This window comes from Amblyomma americanum, chromosome 5 (genome assembly GCF_052857255.1).
Source record: "Amblyomma americanum isolate KBUSLIRL-KWMA chromosome 5, ASM5285725v1, whole genome shotgun sequence".
Lineage (NCBI taxonomy): Eukaryota > Metazoa > Arthropoda > Arachnida > Ixodida > Ixodidae > Amblyomma > Amblyomma americanum.
Genome location: NC_135501.1, coordinates 134,032,912 through 134,052,586, shown reverse-complemented (window position 1 = coordinate 134,052,586; position 19,675 = coordinate 134,032,912). Strand labels below are relative to the sequence as shown.

At 47.1% G+C, this 19,675-nt stretch overlaps 2 long non-coding RNA genes across 5 annotated transcripts in view; one reads left to right on the top strand and one right to left on the bottom strand.

The window, feature by feature from the left end:
* The window catches only part of LOC144132694 (uncharacterized), a 288,454-nt gene that overhangs the window by 91,571 nt on the left and 177,208 nt on the right, over positions 1–19,675 (bottom strand). The gene's annotated exons all lie outside the window — the stretch shown is intronic.
* LOC144135044 (uncharacterized) lies at positions 14,880–18,984 on the top strand. The gene is made up of 2 exons (XR_013315354.1): positions 14,880–15,939; positions 18,830–18,984. It is a non-coding gene; the product is annotated as an uncharacterized LOC144135044 (long non-coding RNA).

Sequence of the window (19,675 nt, the reverse complement as noted above, 5' to 3'; positions counted from 1 at the left end):
GTGCAAGGGGCGTTATGCAGTGCTGTACATGCTGTCATTTTTGCACTTGACCGCTCCGTCCAGTTTCAGTTTCCAGTTTTGTCCTCAGGCAAGCAAAACGTATCTTCCAGACTTCAAAAGCCAGCTCAATGGAATTTCCGGATTTGATATGACTCCGGTTGTACCTGCAAAGAACATGACAAAATATGACCTTGCGTGTGTTTCACATCACTTCAGCAAAGTCAGTTCTTCCTTACCTTTTCTCTGACATTGTTCGAGGGTTCCACACTGAAGTCATCAAGAAGGACGAACAAGCGTATCCTTGGTCACCAAGAAAAATGCCATTCACTCCCTACTGCTCGTACATGACTGACACTCTGCTGTTATCAAAAATTCGACTGTCATGGACAGAGCCAGGGCAGCTTGCCACGACGTCGAAATATTGTAGCTCGGGCCCCGAGACCACCTGTAAAACCAAAAGAATGATTTCAGAGGAACTTGCTTTGGGGTAGTTGGTTCATGATTGAAGTTCTGAAAGGCGCAAAAGACACACACACAGGAAAAAGGGGGGATGACACATAGAGCGCCTACTACCAACTGAGTTTATTGCTGAAACACCCTCTTTTATAAGCCAAGGCATATCAACCACGAACCGGAAGCAGGAAAGCACATAATCATGTTTTGAATTCACATTTCAAAACACCATCAGCAGAAAGGAAAAAGCCACAAGAACAAACAAAAACCCCAGAATCCAGAACTACACGTGGCCGTCTAAGAAACCCAGCTCCTGGCGGCAGAGTTTAATCGATGAAGTGCTAATGCACGTGGACGCAGCTTTCTGTATATGATAGGCTTCGATAATCTCTCTTTCAAATCGCTCCCTGCCTCTGCCGATACCCGTTGCCAGTTCCAACACCGGTCCGCAATCTCTGCATTCCCTACAGTGATCCGGCAGGTTGCCCCTGTCATTGTTTTTAATTGTTCTTCTGTGCTCGCTAGCTCTCTCGTTGAAACACCCGCCTGTCTGGCCAATGTAAGCAGATCCACAGCTGAGCGGTATGCGATATATGACTTCGGACTTGCAATCGGTGAACCGTATCTGATGTTTGATAGCGCATCTTCGGGGTCGTCTGTTCAAAATGGAGCAAATTTTTGCAAGCTTGCATGGTGCTGAAAACAACACATTTACGCCATATCGATCCCCTACCTTCTTGATGTTGCGCGCTATCTTATGCATGTGCGGTATTACCACCGTAGGCCTCTTGTCTTTCTGCTTGCTTTGCGTATCACCGCTAGAAGTGACCTTGATTCTGATGCGTCGTCGGCTAACCTTGGCTTGACCACGTGATCACAACGTCACCTCACCGGCGGGCTATAAAAGGGGCTGCCTGAATAAATCGTTCCTTCTTGTTGTGTCATTCCTGCGTGATGCTATATTGCAGTGGCGACGAGATAGCGCGCCGGCGCTAGGCGAACTTACGTGCGCAAGAATGAGTGCCGGGCGGCCACCGGAATTCACGGATGCAGAAGGTACGTGGCCTACGTATCGTGTTCGGCTGGAGGCTTACTTCGAAGCCCATAGCATCGCGGAACCAACGAAGAAGCGAGCGCTGCTCATAGCTTCGCTCACAGACAGTGCGGTGCGAGTGGTGCAGGGGCGGTGTCATCCAAAACAAGTGAATGAGCTGAGTTACCAAGAAGTCGTCCAGCATTTGGAAGACCACTATGCTCCGCAAGTTAACGAGATCGCTACAAGTTATGCTTTCTTCAGGCGCTCGCAAAAAGACGGGGAGTCTGCCCAGGACTTCATTGCGGAAATTAGGCGGCTAGCCGAGAAGTGCAACTTCGGAACGTCACTGGAGCGCATGTTACGGGACAGAATTGTGTGCGGTGTGCAAGATGAAGACGTCCGGCGACACTTACTGACTCAACGGAAGCTTACACTAGAAGAGGCGGAAGACTTTGTTGTCTCGGCACAGAAAGCCTCCCAGAACGCCAAAAGCATGCACTCTTCAGAGCCAGGAGAGGTACATTTTGCCCGTCAAAAGAGTCGTTCATCGAAGCCGCGCCCAAGGCTGGAGAAGTGCGATACATGTGGCAAATGTGGTGGCGAGTCGCACACCGAGGCGGAATGCAAACACCTTCACGCGGTGTGCTACCGGTGCGGCAAACGAGGACATCTGCGCCGAATGTGCCAGTCCAGCACAAGTTTCCTTCGGCACGCATCGCACCCGGGAGGCCAACGACGCCAGGGCTCCTACGCAATGGCAGCAGCAGGGGACACGAGCTAGGACGACAGCGAAGCCCTGTACACTATTGCAGCGGTTCTCCACCAAGAAGCCAGCATCCGCAAGGTTCGGCCAATTTACAAGGACATTAATTGGAATAACGTCCCTCTTACTATGCTGGTGGACACAGGATCACCCGTGAGTGTCATCTCCGTAGCGACGTTCCGGAAGTACGAGGCGCTGTGGCCGCCGTTGCGCAAATCACAGCTTAAGCTATCCTGCCTCTTGGGCGAACTTCCAGTTGTCGGACAGCTCAGTATGACGGCTACATGCGACGGGAAAGGCATTCCGGGTACGGTCGTAGTGGTCGACAGCGTCGGACCATCTTTGTGCGGCAGAGACACAATCAAGGCATTCAACGAGGCTGGGGTGGCAATGCTGTCGCGTGTGGTCGCGAGTGTGCAACCAGTCGAGATAAAAGCTGACAGCACGGAACTGCAAGAGCTGCTCAACGAATATGCTGACGTGTTTGCTCCAGGACTCGGCGTATGCAAGGGACCACCGGTCACATTGCAGCTGAAAGAGAATGCGTGTCCAAAGTTTTTTAAGGCCCGTACGGTTCCCTACGCTTTGAGGGACAAGATGTCTGAAGAGCTGGACCAACTGGTTGCGCAAGATGTCCTGGCGCCTGTGAAAACCGCCGAATGGGCAACACCAGTGGTACCCGTTTTAAAGGGCGATGGGTCTCTCCGAGTGTGCGGAGACTTTCGTATGACAGTGAATGCAGCCACAGTGATGGAACAGTACCCGTTGCCTCGAGTGGACGACATTTTTGCTAAGCTGAATGGCGGAGAAGTATTTACGACGTTGGACTTACGCCAAGCCTACAACCAGCTACCTTTAGACGCGGATGCCAAAAAGATAGCAGTGCTGAACACTCAGAAAGGCCTCTTCTGTTTCAACCGATTACCTTTTGGCATAAGTTCTGCTCCAGCTATATTCCAGAGGCGGATGGACGCGCTGCTGGGCGATATTCCAGGAGTTCAGGTGTACCTGGATGATATTATCATCGCTGAAAAAAAGGACGATGTATCAAGGCTGAAGAGGGTGCTGCAACGCCTGCGGGAGTACTGTCTCCGACTGCACAAGGATAAGTGCAAATTCCGGCAAGACGAAGTCACTTTTCTCGGCCATCGGATCGACGCTAAGGGTCTGCGACCAAAGGACGATAACATCAAGGCTGTTATCGAAGCCCCAGAACCTACTTCAGTGAGTGAGCTGAAAGCTTTTCTCGGACTTGTAAATTATTACGGCAAGTTCTTGCCCAATCTGGCCACTGTGCTGGCTCCGCTGTACGCCCTCCTAGCTAAAGGGGCCAAGTGGGAGTGGAACAAGGAACAAGAAAAAGCTGTTCAGAAAGTTAAGCAGGCAATTGTGGCTTCCAAGTTCCTTGCTCATTACGACCCGGATAAGCCACTGCGGCTTGAGTGCGATGCGTCATCAGTAGGCATTGGGGCCGTTTTGTCCCACCGTGTGAACGGTGTTGACTACCCCATCGGATTCCGGTCCAGGACACTCACAAAGGCAGAGCGTAACTACTCTCAGTTAGAAAAAGAAGCACTAGCACTGGTGTTCGGCGTCGCACGGTTCAAGGACTACTTGTATGGACATCGGTTCGTGTTAGTAACCGACCACAAGCCTCTTACTGGTTTATTCAATCCAGGCAAACCAATACCACCGATGGCGGCTGCGAGAATCCAGCGCTGGGCCTTGTTCCTTGGCAACTACAGCTACACATTGCAGTACCGCAAGGGCAGCGAGAATTCTAATGCAGACGCCCTCGGTCGCTTGCCATTGCCGGTTACGGAGCCGCGGGATGTCGCTCCCGACGAATACGTTTTGTATGCCCAGTGTCTTGAGGAAACTGCGGTCGGCGCCCGGGAGGTTGAACAAATGACAAACCGAGACGCCACTCTTCAACAGGTCAAAAGGTGGATTGCCGACGGATGGCCTCCGTATCTACCGCAGGATCTTGAGCATCTCCGGGCGTACTTCAGCAGAAGAACAGAGCTAACCGTGAGCCACAATTTGGTGTACTGGGGACATCGCATTGTTCTACCTATGGCGGCGGCAAAGCGTTTGTTGGGGCTGCTCCATGAGACGCACCCTGGTATGACGTCCATGAAAAGCACGGCGAGAACGCTGTTTTGGTACCCGGGTCTGGATTCTGACATAGAGCGACTGGTGAAATCATGCTCTATTTGTGCACAGGCCGCTGCGATGCCACCGGCACAGATACCTTTGGCGTGGCCAGCAACCGGGGAAAGATGGAGCAGACTACACGCAGATTTCGCAGGCCCAATGGACGGACATATGGTATTGGTCGTCGTAGACTCTGAAACAAAATGGATAGAAGCAATTCCAATGAAAATTGCCACATCGCAAACAACGGTGGACGCACTACGGTCAATATTTGCACGCTTCGGCCTTCCAAAAACCTTCGTTTCAGATAACGGTCCACAATTTGTGGGCGCCGTTTTTCGCGAGTTTCTGGCACGAAACAACGTAAAGCAACTCGCAACAGCCCCTTATCACCCACAATCGAATGGTTTAGCCGAAAGAGCTGTGCGCACGCTCAAGGAAGGGCTAAAGAAAAACCCTGGAAAAGACCTGGAAATGCGTATAGCTCGGTTTTTGTTCCGATATCGCCGAACGCCTGTTAAGCATGGCAAGTCGCCCGCGGAACACTTATTCGGCTACCAGATAAGAACAAAGATGGATTGCATCACGCCCGGTGAGAAGTCGGCAGAAACCCAGCGAACAGTAGGTGCGACTAAATTGGATGTGGGAGAACCGGTCTGGATGCGCAGTTTCGGAGCAGGTCGCAGGTGGATTCCAGGAGTAGTGCATGGTCAACAGGGCTCCAGGATGGTCTCCGTTGACTCGGAGCAAGGTCTTCAGCGGCGGCACTTGGACCAACTGAGACGTCGGACTGAATCAGAAGACAGAGCCCCTGGAGAAGTTGGCAAGCGGGAACCTGCGGACGACGCTCCGACCACGTCGCAAGATAGCCCAGAAGCATCCGGGACGGAAACTGGCCCGCCTGGTTTGCGAAGATCAACCAGACAGCGACGGCCACCTGTACGCTTTCCTCTTTAAGGGGGGAGAGATGATGCGTCGTCGGCAAACCTTGGCTTGGTCACCTCACCGGCGGGCTATAAAAGGGGCTGCCTGAATGAATCGTTCCTTCTTGTTGTGTCATTCCTGCGTGATGCTATATTGCACATACCGCTGTTATCATCAGATACGGGTAGCCAGCGCTACCCAGTCTCAGCAGCTGCTTGTCGAAGCCAGCCTGCACACAATGATCGAAGGATTTCGAGAGAGCTGCGTGTAAGCACGCGATGGCGATGCTGCGTTTAACCAGCTTGGAGTGGGCACTGCTGAACGGCATGAGCATCGGCTTTTTCTTTTCTGCCGATGGTGTTTCGAAATGTGAATTCAAACCATGATTATGTGTTTTCCAGCTTCCGGTTCGTGGTTGATATGTCTTGGCTTATAAAAGAGGGTGCTTCCGCAATAAACTCAGTTGGTAGTAGGCGCTCTTTGTGTCATCCCCCTTTTTTTCTTGTGTGTGTCTTTTGCGCCTTTCAGAACTTGAAGAATGATTTCAGACAGCAGCATGTGGACTGACGAATACTTTATGTGCACAGATGCCATGTACAGTCCTCCACACACTTGTCTAGAACACTGAACCGTCTCGGCCTTCTCTGTATTTGTGGCATTTGCCACTGATTAAGAGGCTTGAAAAAGTTTTCTGAGGCACGATTTGGCACCCATTGAAATGCACATGCTCTTTAGATGAGTATGTGGTCGAAATATATAGAAACTTAATGCCACAAGTTATCACCAGCAATTTACCTTACAACTTTTTTTCTCTGAATTTGTGGGGATTTGCCGCTGCTTGATGGCCTTGGCAAAACTTTGTTATGCACGATTTGGTACTCATTAAAATGCACACACACTCTGGATAAGTATGTGTTCGAAATATATACAGATGTTATGCCACAAGTTAACAACAGCAAGTTACCGTATGCAACTTTTAGTGTATAGGCGTGTGTGTGTTACTTCTTTGTACGGGCTACAGTGTCACCACCTAGTGGTGCATATACGGAGGTAAAAAAATTTTGGAGCCGAAACTGTACAGCAACAGCCACAAGCCGACAGATGCTCTTCTGCACTTTTTTGCACGTTGGCAAAAAACGCGAATTGCCGCCTTGTCAATTTTGCAAGTTTATAGAAAAAGGGCCACTCTCCTGCATATTTATAGAGAAGACCCCTTTTCTGTTCTTGAACACTTCGGAATTGTCTCCACCGGGGCTTTTTATTAGCACATGAGTGCATTCGATGCACCCAATAGCCCCGGAGAATCTTCCGATAGCATTGCACCTGGTCATGACTGACAGCGTATCGGCGGCGTTTGGCAACCAGACGTACATCGAATAAAACGCAGGCAGATCAGCTGTGTCACCTCCCAGATGCTTCGGCAGACCGAGGGTTGAGACACTCACACGGTCAGCTACAACAGTTTGCATGGCACCCGTTCCATAAAAACGCAACGTGATGAGTACCTTCAAAGAGCAAGTAGCGGCGATCCTCTGTCGTCAGTGTTTGTATCCATCTGCAGGTCTGCCATTATCTCGATAACTGCTTGCTTTGAAATATGATTCCGGGCTAGAAACTCCCCTTCACTGTAATACTGCAGTGTGTTTTGCCTGTCAGCCAGATGCCGGACTGGATTCATCGTCGGAGGCTTGTAAACACTGCCGTAGAGAAGGTCGTGTGCGCGTCGCATAAACCTTGCGTATCTTTCGAATCTATCGTCTCCTGATACGTATCGCATCGTGGCTATTCTTCCAGCTCTGCTTCTCACAATATCAGGAAAAATAGGATGCGATCCAGGGGACGATACCGGCCGTCAGTTTGCTGCGGCCATGTTAGCTGCGCGCGGCACTATATATACACAGCCGAGCGTATCGTGTGCAAAACCGTGCGGGAAGCATGCGTTCAGGTAGAGGAGCGAGGTTAGGAAGCATGAAAGCAGCATGGCGGCTCCCTTTGTGTGGGGAAGCACCAAGGAGGCCTTAACTCAGGTCCCCTTTGTAAGGGACGTTTCAGAATTGACATCAGGTCGTCTTACGGTGCGTGAGGCACCCTTAGTAAGGTTAGGAGTGTTTCAGAATCAGGGCCTTAGAATGTTCTGTCAGTCAGAAGACATCGCTCTTGCTCAGACACTGCGTAAATAAAACACTCTCGGCGACAATATGTTAATATCCAAGACTGCACAATTTACAATGTTTTGTGGATCATTGGGGGGAAGGTGTTTGGTTTGGTTTGGTTTACGGGGCTTAACATCCCAAAGCGACTCAATCTATGTGGACGCCGTATTGAAGGTCCCCGGTTAATTTCAACCACCTCGGGTTCCGTAACGTGCACTGGCATCGCACAGTACACGGGCCTCTATAATTTCGCCTCCAACGAAATTCCACAACTGCGACAGCGATAGAACCCGCGTCTTTCGGGTCAGCTGCCGAGTGCCATAACCGCTGAGCCACTGCGGCGGCTGAAGGTGTTTGTAATTTTTAATTTATATTTGTCGCGGGCCTTTGCAATTATAACATTAGTTTCCCACACTAATGTAAAAATGCAAAACGTAGAGTAAATTTTAGAGCACTAAATTTATCCCACATTGTATGTTCGCTCTCAATACACTACGCTTGTCTTTTAAATTAAAAAGAACCTCTCAATGCATATTCTTGCTTTCTCGTTGTTGTCCTGGCATAAAGTTTCATTGAGGGGTTACGTTTATGATTTGAGATTGCGGTGTCAAAAGCAGGATAGTCGTTGTTTTTTTTCTTATTGTATTTCGAATGGTACAACAAATTCTCAAACCATTCAACTCTATGAGTACGTTTGTTATATGCGTACTGGTGACTGAATAGCTTCATAGTGCACGATTAAATACCGCGGTGAGATTGTGAAACAGAGCCTGAACTACTAATTAAAATAGAAACAAGAAATTGTGGCTGTTTCTAGACTCTTTACCGTATTAGTTACCCTTCTGCGTTCCGCTACGTATTAGTTGTTTATCGCTTGATATCCACGAACAACATAATACGACCACAATGTTAAGGTCCTCATGGCCTTTTTAAAGGTACATGATGCTGCTGTTCATTCGCATGTACATCTTGTATTTTAATATATACGTTTTCAATGCCAGATGTTTTCTATGGGTTTTCACAATATTTTCTTGTAGAAGATAAAGTACTGATTTACCGCTGACGTCTCTAACTCAACCTATTATTAGACACTTTTTATGAACTTACATGGTAAAAATTCAACTCGCCGCTAGTAAGTCTGAGTTTTTTTTATGAGCTTAGCAGTGTGGTCATATTGTTGTCATAACTAAAGTAGCAAAATTTAAAGGCGATTGCCGTAGGCTAATGGTCGTTGCAGAAAATTCTTTCTTGAGCTTAATACCTAGGAGTACCTTCGCACACGCGCAGAGGTTACTACTTGAGGCCTGTGACGCTATCATTCCGGAGAGAGGGCTTTCACTCCCAATGATTGGTCACTTACATGGCACTAGAAAGCCCGTATGTGGGCATATATGGCCCGTCCGTGATAAGGAAGTCAACTGAAGTAAGCTGTCGGTGGTACTGCATTCGAAACCACAGTCATCACAGTGAAGCTTCACGCGTATACCCCCAAAATAATGCGTTCTTGAGCGGCGGTTTGTGTATTAGACTTACAATACGTTATATTTTTCTCTAAAGCTATGAATCGAATACTCCTATATTAATGGGCCACGAAACAACACTATGGAGTCATTATATGGCCTGAGAGCTAGTTCATTCAGTTACACGTTTTTTTTATCTAATCAGGACCTTATTCACTACGTACCTGTAGCTCGGAAGACAGCAGTACCGCTGTGGCTCCAAAGCCACTTTGATGTAGCTTGCATCCGTTGCGTTATCGTCACTAAGAAGCCGTTTTTATAAAAGCATGATGAGAGAGCAATTACGAAAATTTGAAACAAGCAGTCGAATTTTCTATAGACTGCGCTGCATCAGTGCATAAGGATCCTACCATGTCTGAAAAGTTTGATTGGATATGAGGCCAATTATACGAATGTTGAGCTGAGCCCCTCAAACCCTTTTCAACTTGCATTATAGTTGTGCTGCGACTATAGAAAGTTGAACAATGTGTATTGCTCCAATTTGTTTTCTCTGCAGGCCCCAAGTGGCCAGTGACGGCGGGCAGCCCATTGGAGCCACACTGTTTTTGTCTCTTCTACACTGAACATGCTTGCTCTCTACCAAAGGTCTGAAGTAGCGGCATATTTCGAGAATCCAAGCAATAACAAGGAGCTTTTTTCACAACCTATCTCCATGATGGCCTATTTATTCTTTGGCATCATACCAAATGGAGCTTAGGGCATTCTGCGTAAGTATTTCGTCCTGACAATGCATCAATGTATCCCTGGCATAAAGATTCTCTCACTGGGGATGTGACGAGATATAAAGTAACAGTTCTACCAACCATTTGCCTAGAGATGTTGGCATATCCTTTGTTTCCACTTATCCCTGCACTCATCGGCGCTAATAGGTAAGGCAAGTTATAAGCGGAAAACAACATTTGACTTTCTAATGTAGTTCGTTGCGAAAATTTTCACTGTATTGAATAACCTAAACACCTCAACGTACAATTCCTTGCACGAGGTGTATTGCAGAATAACGTTGAGCTCTGCTAGTGAGCATGAATCCATATAGAAGAAAAAAACATCGCACAGAACGGGACGAAGCAGAAGAAACAACACACAAACGGCGCTTATTAATAATCCTCCAGCTCTCAAGCCTACAAGGATCCGGCACCTGATGATAGGCAGGTCTTTAACCAAGCAACCCTTCTTCATACATTGCCTGTACGCAGGGACCGTACCATCGTTCTCTACTGGACTTCACCACATCAGCTAACCTTTTTCCATTTATATAGATCATTCATCACACCTTCACCCATCATTGATGCCCTGGGGCAATAAATTTTGCTTTAAAAAAAAATAATGCTTCGTAAAGGATTCGATTATTCCATCCCGCGCACTTGGCAGAAATTAACCTTATGGTAACTATAAAATGTTTAGGGTTGCAGTAAAGGATGGTATTAGAAAATAAAACATAACTAGAAGAATTTTGTTACATAAACCAAGAAAAAATATGTTGTCGTTCAGATATTATAAGGACCAGTTGTGGATGACTTAGAGGGATGATTGTGCATTAACGTGACAAAAGAAAAGAAGATTTATGAATTGAACAATCACTTGGAATCATGCGCTGGGCGTGCAGTCTGGGAAGACTTACATCTGATTTCTAGTCCGTAATGTTTCTTTGATATACTGCGGTCTTCTTTGTTGATCCGATCGCGGATGAGAGCGGCTTCCAATAGAAGTTTCACAACGCGATGCAGGTGTTCAATACGAGTGATATATTTTCTTGATACATTCTCAAGTAACACAAAAATGACAAGAGATGCGGTTCGTCGCAGCGTCCGGGTTGTAGCCGCGGCTGGCCCATTCATAACGGCTTGCTACCCATAAGTGTGGCCGCGCACGGCACACTTATGGCTCGCAAGCCGTTATGAATGGAACAGCCGCGCACGACTGCCCGAAAATGCGCGGAGCCCTCGGGCGACCGCAGAGGTCTGAACTTGCGATCGCGCACAGTCGAAGCTCTGCTCAAACTCATCTGGACTCCGCGCCGAACCTGCTTTCTTGTGTGCAGCCCGCCCACGCTTTGTTTACTTCAGCCGTTGCGTGGTATTGCTTTGAGCGGTCGGTGGCCGCGACTCTCGCCTGGCTCCACGGGTGCGTCGGCCGCTCACGGCGCGTGTTTATGGCTGCCATACAACATTCAATACAACTGAGAGAACGTGATAATGGCCCTGGATGTCAAGGGCACATTCCACAACGTTAGTCACGCAGCCATCCTGGAAGGGCTGGACGGTCTAAACAGCGGCATGAAAATACAAAGAGATGTGAAGGCATTTCTCTCAAATCGCACGGCAACAGTGGGATTAGGAGACCTGCAAAGTGACAAATTCCATACCCCCTAAAAAGGAAGCAGGGATCCGTCATTTCACCGATTTTGTTTAACATCGCAATGATAGGATTGGCCCGTAAACTAGAAAACATCGAAGGCATACAACACACCATATATGCCGACGATATCACGGTCTGGACCAACCAAGGCTCGCTCAGCCAAAAAGAAGAACGCCTACAAGCGGCAGCAACGTGCGTAGGAGACTACGTCAAGAAAGAGGCCTCGCCTGTTCAACGGAAAAGTCTGAGCTCTTGAGAGTCAGGCGAGGAAAGCAATCGGAGGAAGATCTCAAAGTCATCCTCGAAGGGCAAAAAATACCGAGAAATAACTAATTAGGTCGTTGGGAATGTTGGTGCAAAGCAACCAGCGGTGCACACACACCCAATCGGCCTCCTCAAACAAGCAACAACGCAAGTCACCCAAATGATCACCCGAGTATCGAAAAGAAGAAGCGGTATGAGGGAGGGGGACACGATAAAGCCGGTCAGAAAACGGACACGGTCTACACGGACGCCGCGATGTACCCCCGGAGACGGGGAACAACGGAGGAAAAAGTCGTCGCGACAGTAATAGGCTCAGACTATAAGGAGATCACTTGCGCGTCTGCACGGGACTGCACGGTAACCGAGGGAGAGGAAATGGCTGTTGCTCTAGTTGCAGCGGAGGGTTATTGCGCGAAAAAAATCCTTAACAATCCTCACAGATTCGAAAGAGGAATGCCGTGACTACATTAACGGCAGAATAGGTCATAAAGCACTCAATATCCTCCTCCGCGCAGGCCTACCGAAAGATCACATTAGACAGAAAATTTTCTGGATACCGGGACGCACCGAGATAGAAGGCAACCAAAGGGTCGATAGAGTCGCCCGCGAGTACAATATCCGAGCCATCTTCAGAGAAGACCCGGAGGACTTCTTGAGGGTAATCTCGACGTACTCCGACATTCTAAATTATTACAGAGGGACGGGACTAAAGTATTCTCCTCCCCACAACAAATTAAATCAACGAGAAGCAGTTTACTGGAGGAAGCTGCAAACCGGAACCTTCCCCAATTTACACATCCTTAGCAAAACGTTCCCGAACCAATACAGGGACATCTGCCCATGGTGCGGTGCAACACCCACCCTATACGATATTACTTGGGAATGTGACAAAAATAAAGCATTCCATGGCTCAGAAAATCCGAGTGCGGAGCAGGGGGAGAGTGTGCTCTCCAGCGGCCACACAATCCTCCAAAGAGGATTGGTCATCCATGCCCAGCCAGCCGCCAAACTCAGCGCTGCCGTGGAATAGGGGAGCCGACCTCTGCAAGACGGAGGGAGTCATCTGCTTGAAGATGAAGACCACTGTCTGACCGAAAGACCTTGTTAGAGCAATAAAGTGTATCCTATCCTATCCTATGGCCGCCGAGGCCAGGCATCGCGATCTTTAGATGACACCGAGGGCATGGGAAACCCCGGGGTTGACCGGGTCCCAGGGCGGACTGCTGGATCTAAACACGGGCTTTGTGAGCAGCTGCGAATGCTGCGGGCCAGGGTTTGGCCGGCATAAGGATATTCCTAGTGCCTCAGTGCCGACATCACTACACAGTCTGACCACTTGTCAGCTGTCTAGGGGTTTTAAGAGTGTCAGCTCTTACTCAACGCGTTTCAAGATTTCATGGGGTCTACTACAACCTTTGATCACAGCGCCATCTGTGGTAGCAACTACTCATCACGTTTCGAGATTTCGCGAGGTCTCCTACTACCCTGAGGTCAAAGCGCCATCGGTGGCTGCAACTAGAAATCAGCGCATTTCGCACTGAGACTTGTAGCTCCATCTACAATAGTATTCCAGAAACAACCACCTGCCGCGTACCAATGAAGACGTCACGGCCCATTATTGTGGGTAGAGGAGGAACTATGTGAGTATGATGGCAGGGGACGAAATGGCGGCATAGTTTCGGTTTCTAGAATCCAATATAGCGGCCCTTCATATTGGTTGTGCCCTCTCACCTCTTTCCCCCCTCACCAAAAATATCCTAAACCGGGTAGGAAAACTATCCTGTTACGAGACGGCTCTTTCTGCATATATTTGTTCCGCTGTATATACTTCGACAACAGGCACCCATCCGGGGACAGTTGTATAGTGAATTTGGTAGGAAAATAAAACCCTATGCGTTCTGTTATAGAAATAAAATCACAATGAAATAGTAGATAAACATTGTATACATGCGATTACTAATTGAAGTGCTACCATATCGCACCGCAAGCCGAATTCTAGACCCACCTTCACCCCCCAAACAACCAATAATTATAAACCCTTTTCACACAATCTCAAACAAAAAAAAAACAATTTACATATTGGGAACCACAATGGGGACATACAGCCTTGAAGCCACAGGTATGTTTATCCCATATTTACCCTATATCCAGATGAGAGCCAGCACGTGCCTGTTGACTGCTGATGAAGAGAAGTGCTACAAAACCAGTCTCAATGTCTAGACTATATTCTATGACATTAAAAAGGAAACGACAAATTTGCCTGCTTCATTGACGAGCGGGCCTGGACATGCGCCTGCAGTAAGTAGCAGTTGCATTTTCATTCCTGTAACTCTCTATCCACACAGAAGCTTTTAAACTGCTTCAAACCAGTATTGCGAAAGCTGTTACCGTACAAATGTGTTCTTCGTTTTAGTGCGAGACAGTTGTTGCCCCACTCTCTTTTACAAGGCACTTATCAAATGTCTTAGTCCGTACATCTGGCAGATTCTGTAGCACTTTTTTTTTCGTATTCAATGATGGGCTGCCGAGAGATTTTGAAAATTGGACAATAATCTTTATTGAAACTGATGAGAATTCGAGCAGTATACTAGAAGAGTGTCAAAAAAGCTTGCAATACGTTTCTTCGCGAATAATTTGCAATGATATACAGTATGAAATTAGACGCAAACTCTGACTTCTTTTTTGAATGCTTCATCCCTCTTACAATGCTCACCTTTTTCTTAAAGATAATTATCGTGTATTTGTGAAAACGCCATTATATTTATCTTCTTATCAGTATGAATCTTATAAAATTATCTATCATCTAATTATATTTTGCTCCCTAGAATAAAAAAAAACATTCTCCTTGGTATCCCGTGGCCTTATGAACGAACTTGGCACACTTGTACCGTTGCAAAGATTATATGTCTTTATGTACATTGGTTGGTCACCTGGTACCTCCTATTATATTAAGAAAAATTTGGCGATCCCCCATTCTTGCCTTCGTAACCGAATCAACCGCAATACATTCATCCCCCCTGCTCACCTTTTTCTACACCGCCCTCGAACATTCCTGCGTGCCCAAATCAGCCAGAAACCGTGTTATTAACCATAACTACATCGTCAGCGCTTGGTGCCAAGTATCCATTAAAGTTTTAGAACGAAAGCTCTTTACTGAGCGCTTTCGCCGGTATAGCAACGTGTATCTTGGTTACGCTATTTGCACACGCTTCCTTCTTCCACTCGAAGAGGAAGAAAGAAGCATGAGGCACGGTATAGGCAGGAGCAGCAGTTCAACGAAAAGTGCCATGTCAGACGCACAGCCGCCGCAGTAGCGATCAGTGCAAAGGGACGAAGTAGCAGCGACGACTATCGCTCGTCGGCGCTCTCAAAAGTGAGTCTGGAAGGGTCAGCACGGTCAAGACACCGTGGTGCGCTCTGCCTAATCTGACGGTTATCGGCGTAGGCGCGAGACCGAGCGCCACCGTCAGCAGGAACACTCTAGTGCGCGTGAAGGGTATAAGTGGTTGTAGGTCCTCTCACTGTCGGTTTCAGCTGTTGCTGGACCATCGACCACCACTGCCAAAGCCGTTATGCGCCGAAGGAGCAGCCCTCAAACTGCCAGCAATAAGCGGCGTCGACGAACATTGCTGCAACGGGCTAGGTGCCACTGCCGCCAATGCCCTCGGTAAGAAAGCCCAAGCACGCGCAACGTGGGAAGGTAGGACCTATGAACACGAGCGTGGGTTGGGTGCAAATCCGTTCAGCCACTCGTTCTCAGAGTGCGACAAACTAGAGTTTCAGCGAGATTTGGTACCGCTGCAGCCGGACCATTTTCTGCTATTAAGTCTGAACGTTCGCCACGACAGATCAGAACACCTTCCAGCATTACATCCCGAGCAACAACTTTGTGTGAAATGCCAAGTTGAGGCGTCCGTCTATTTCCGACGATTATCGAATCCACATACGCCGGTGACTATCCCACTTTTGATTAACGCCGTCCAAACCACACCTGGTTCGCTTTCAGTGATTTTAACGTATTGCATTGCAGATCGTTAGTGACGCGTAATTTTTTTTACGTCTCCGTAATTTTCTACCCCAGTTTCAAAACCCCCAAAAATTTTGTTGCCCTGGGGGCTGCATTAAGCCCATTAAGGGGGCTTAATGAACAGATTTGAAATATTTACAGATGCAATAAGTCTTCTTCTGCCTTCGCGTGCTCTATTTTTCCAGCCCGTGACCAGGACCCGTGCGCCTCCTTGCGCACACGCTCCTGCCCTGAGGGTCACACGCTCAGTTGCTGCAGTCGAGGAGACACCTGCAAGAGCAAATGCGGTGCGTGCAGTAACTGTGCCAAGGAAGGGAAATGGTGGTGCTTCACTGATATGCTCCCATGATACCTGTCGTACATTTTCGTGCCCCTGCAGATAATGCCGACCATCAGTATGCGCCTTCTGGTTTGGCTTCGGCGAGAGAATTGATGCTAAGAATCGCAATTTAGTCCGGCGGCCCTACTTTCCACAGTAGTAACGCCATGACGTGCTGTCTAGATTCTGGCAGGGTGAACTAGTATCTCTGAAGTTCATGAGTTGTAATTCTTTCTGCATACCTCAGCGATATCTAAAGAACAAGAGTGACGTGTTAGAAATTTCTTAAGGGAAAATGCTGTTTTCAGGCTCTTCACTCGTCGGTTTAGCACTTCGTCATTTCGGCGCATTTGTAATCAGAATGCCGTTGCTTGAGATCTGCGCGTTTAAGCATTGACCTCCCATTTGAAGATATAAGTAGCCGAACGAAAGTGAGCATGATCCCCTGATAAGAATCTTCAGTTTCCCTCTGGTTTGCTTAGAAATAGTATATAGTTATATTAGAAAAATACGCACTTAAACAAGGCTTCAGAACATTGAAATAGTTCTGCTGTGGCAGCCATACGAAATACCGTTTTCTAAAATGAGTTCGCAAAATATTTCTCTGCGAAGCGATACTTCCATAAACAACGTCGCTTCTGAAGCCGAAACCTTGTCCTGAGACAACCCTGCTTTAAATAAATCAGCAAAATGTGTGTGGACTAAGTTCCCTATGCAAGATACAAAGTTCGAAACATCACTACATTGAAGATTTGAAGGTCTGTCGTGCGTGCTGTGTCCGCACCATTTCGAAGTACTAAATTTTAATGTTATGAACCTTCCAAACGCTGTGTTCGCAGCCGAAGGGGGGGGGGGGGGCGGTTCCAGAGCAAAGTAAAAGCGCTGGTGATGCTAGTGCAGTGCATGAAAAACAAAAAGAAACTGAGACCGAATTTTCATAGGAAGTAGCTACCATGTTGTGCACGTTTGCTCAAGGGTAGCTTTTAAAATCCCAATTACAGTAGACATATTGTTGATGTGTAGGTTGATTTACACCTGCAGTGGATGTCTTTCATGTGTTTTGAGACAAAGCGGAGGAGGCGATATAGGCAGGTGGCAATAATGAAGTTGATTTTCTTTTACATCTTTCCTAATTTTTATGCCAGTACCAACAGCAAGAAGCTAAGCCTAGCAGCAATTTTATTACATCGTCACTGTATGTGGTACTCATGGCCCCATATAGCGTGAAGAAAAGAGTGGTAACACTCACATAACAGGATGCCGGTGTGAAGGCCGCCGGGCTTTACTTTGGGCTGATTCAAGAACTAGTTCAGCATTCCAGGACTCACAATAAGACAGTTACATGGGAAGGGGCAACCGCGAGCACTAAATTCACAGTAAAATGGATGTTCTTGACGGATGTTGGAAAAAAGTGCAAAAATATGCTTATCACATGTTTTTCACGTCTCTTCAAAGTATGAGAGTTCAATCACCGGTTTTGATGGAAGGTGTTGGGTGCCCTTGGTTGTATTTTTTTTGGCAGGTTGTTCTCACCATTTGGATTTGATATAAAAGTACCATCAGTGTTAAGCTAATTGGTGAATAGTATTGGCGACCCGTTTCTGAAGGCATCTCTTTATTGTACGACTATATATACTGCGAGTTTAATATAGACAATAATCATTAGAAAATAGACGACATTCTAAGAGAACATCACGATTGCAAGGTTGCGTTAGCCAAAATGGGCTAAATAATTTTCAACATTCAGGTGGTTCTATTCAACCCGCACTTCAAGGTTTGAAGAGAGTAATGATGTGTCACTAGTGTGACGCCAACGTCAACTTTACTTGGATTTCTGCACCAAAACAAAAAAGTTACTGTAACACTGCTTCGAAGCTCTGGAACTGCGCTTCGAGATACTGAAGATTCTCAGATTTTCGAAATCCTGCAGGAAAAATTATAGGAAAGGCAGTGTAGTTGTTCGATACTTTCGCGTTTCTAGAGAGCACTGGAAATACAAAATACAGTCAAGGCTCTTTGGGACGGACTCGCATGAGTGAGAAAAAAATTCGTTGTATCCGGTGTAGGCTGTAGGCCATGAAAGGCGTTGATAGAAGAATTAAATATAGCGTTTTGCGCTGCTAATTTACGAAGATTTGATTGCAAATTTTAAACTAACTCTGCAATGAAAACAGCATCAGTCGATTAAACAAACCAGGGGTAATTCTTCACTCCAATTTGACTGCGTGTTTGCAGATCATGAGCACAATAGTTCGCTTGATGCTCTAAGAAATCGATGTGGAGATTTACATCTTGCGAACTTACTTCCACCAAAAGAACTCTTTTATAACACAGCTTGTGTGGACTGGCAAATTCGTTTAAACAAACCTATGTTACCTTCTCATGCATTTCTGCCTGTTCCAGAAGATGTGCAGTCCTCTTCAACTACCCTTGAATGCTGCGTTGCTCTGAAATGCATCGTGCGAGCTCAGTTTAACTTCGGGTTTGTTCTGTTCAGACCTAGCTTCACCTTCTTTATATTTGACTGGTTGACGGTGGAGCTTGCACTTCTGCTGGGGCCTCACGCTGTACAACTTGCTTTGGGTCAGATTTTATAGTGATCTTCCTCTCTTCAGCCGAGAGTCTGTTTTAATGGGGTGCATTGTATTCAAAGCTCCCCAGATTTAGGAATGTGTGCGGACAACCCATAGTTTTTACCGTGCGTTTTACCCGAATGCCCGGCTTGTCCGGACCGTTTCTAGTGGCCGTTGACAATCTGACTGGATTCATTGAGGCTGTTGCTCGATTCGAGGCTTTTGTGCAATGCAAACGGTACTATGTGTGCCACAAGTTCAACTGCCTGATTTGTTTCTTTGCAGTTCTGAAGTGACAAGTGGCAGTACACAGCTGACTCGAGCCACTGGGGTGTGTTGACTACTTAGCATACCGTGCTTGCGTTGCAGTAGACCCATTAAGAATGAGCTCAGGCTTATAACTCGAGAAATAAAGGAGATCTTTTTTACGTGTCTCTTTTTTTGCATTGTTTATTTTGTACAATTTAAAGGCGGCAGAGCCCTGGACATCCTGCGTAAGTATCTCATGCGAGCACACAAAAATCATTTACGGCGGTCAACTTGTTCCCCTGCACATTAGAGGCGATACTGAAACTCCACTATACTAGCTGGTCCCGAAAATGAGGAAATGGCCAATAGGCAGCGCATTGTCTCCCTGTAGTGATGCGCTCATGAGTGCTAACAGCCTTGCAAGGTTATTCGGTGCAAAACACGTGGTATTTTTTTATATTCTCGCCGTTCTTTTTCATTCTCTTGGGGCTCCAAAATACCTTTTAAAATTAAACTAAGGCCAAGTGTACTGGTACGCTGGGCTCTCTCGATAGCGCATTTCATTCAAATAAGAAAGAGGCCATTATCACCGATGACTGAGCTGTTCTTAAGCTAGAAGATGCCAAAAACGAAAAACACGTGTCGCGACATCGATTCTTGAAGCCAATCCAATAGCCTACGCTACCCAGCCATTGACATGAAAACGATGGCAACCATCTTTGTCAGCAAGGACGTCCCGAGTTTCATTGATATGGTCGGATGAATTTTGCACCTAATTTTCTTGGCGATAAGCCTGCCTTTTCCCGTGCACAGACGTCAGCATAGCCACAAACAGCGATTCAGTAAAGGTTTTGTGAGAACAGTAATTGTGTGGAGTTGCCC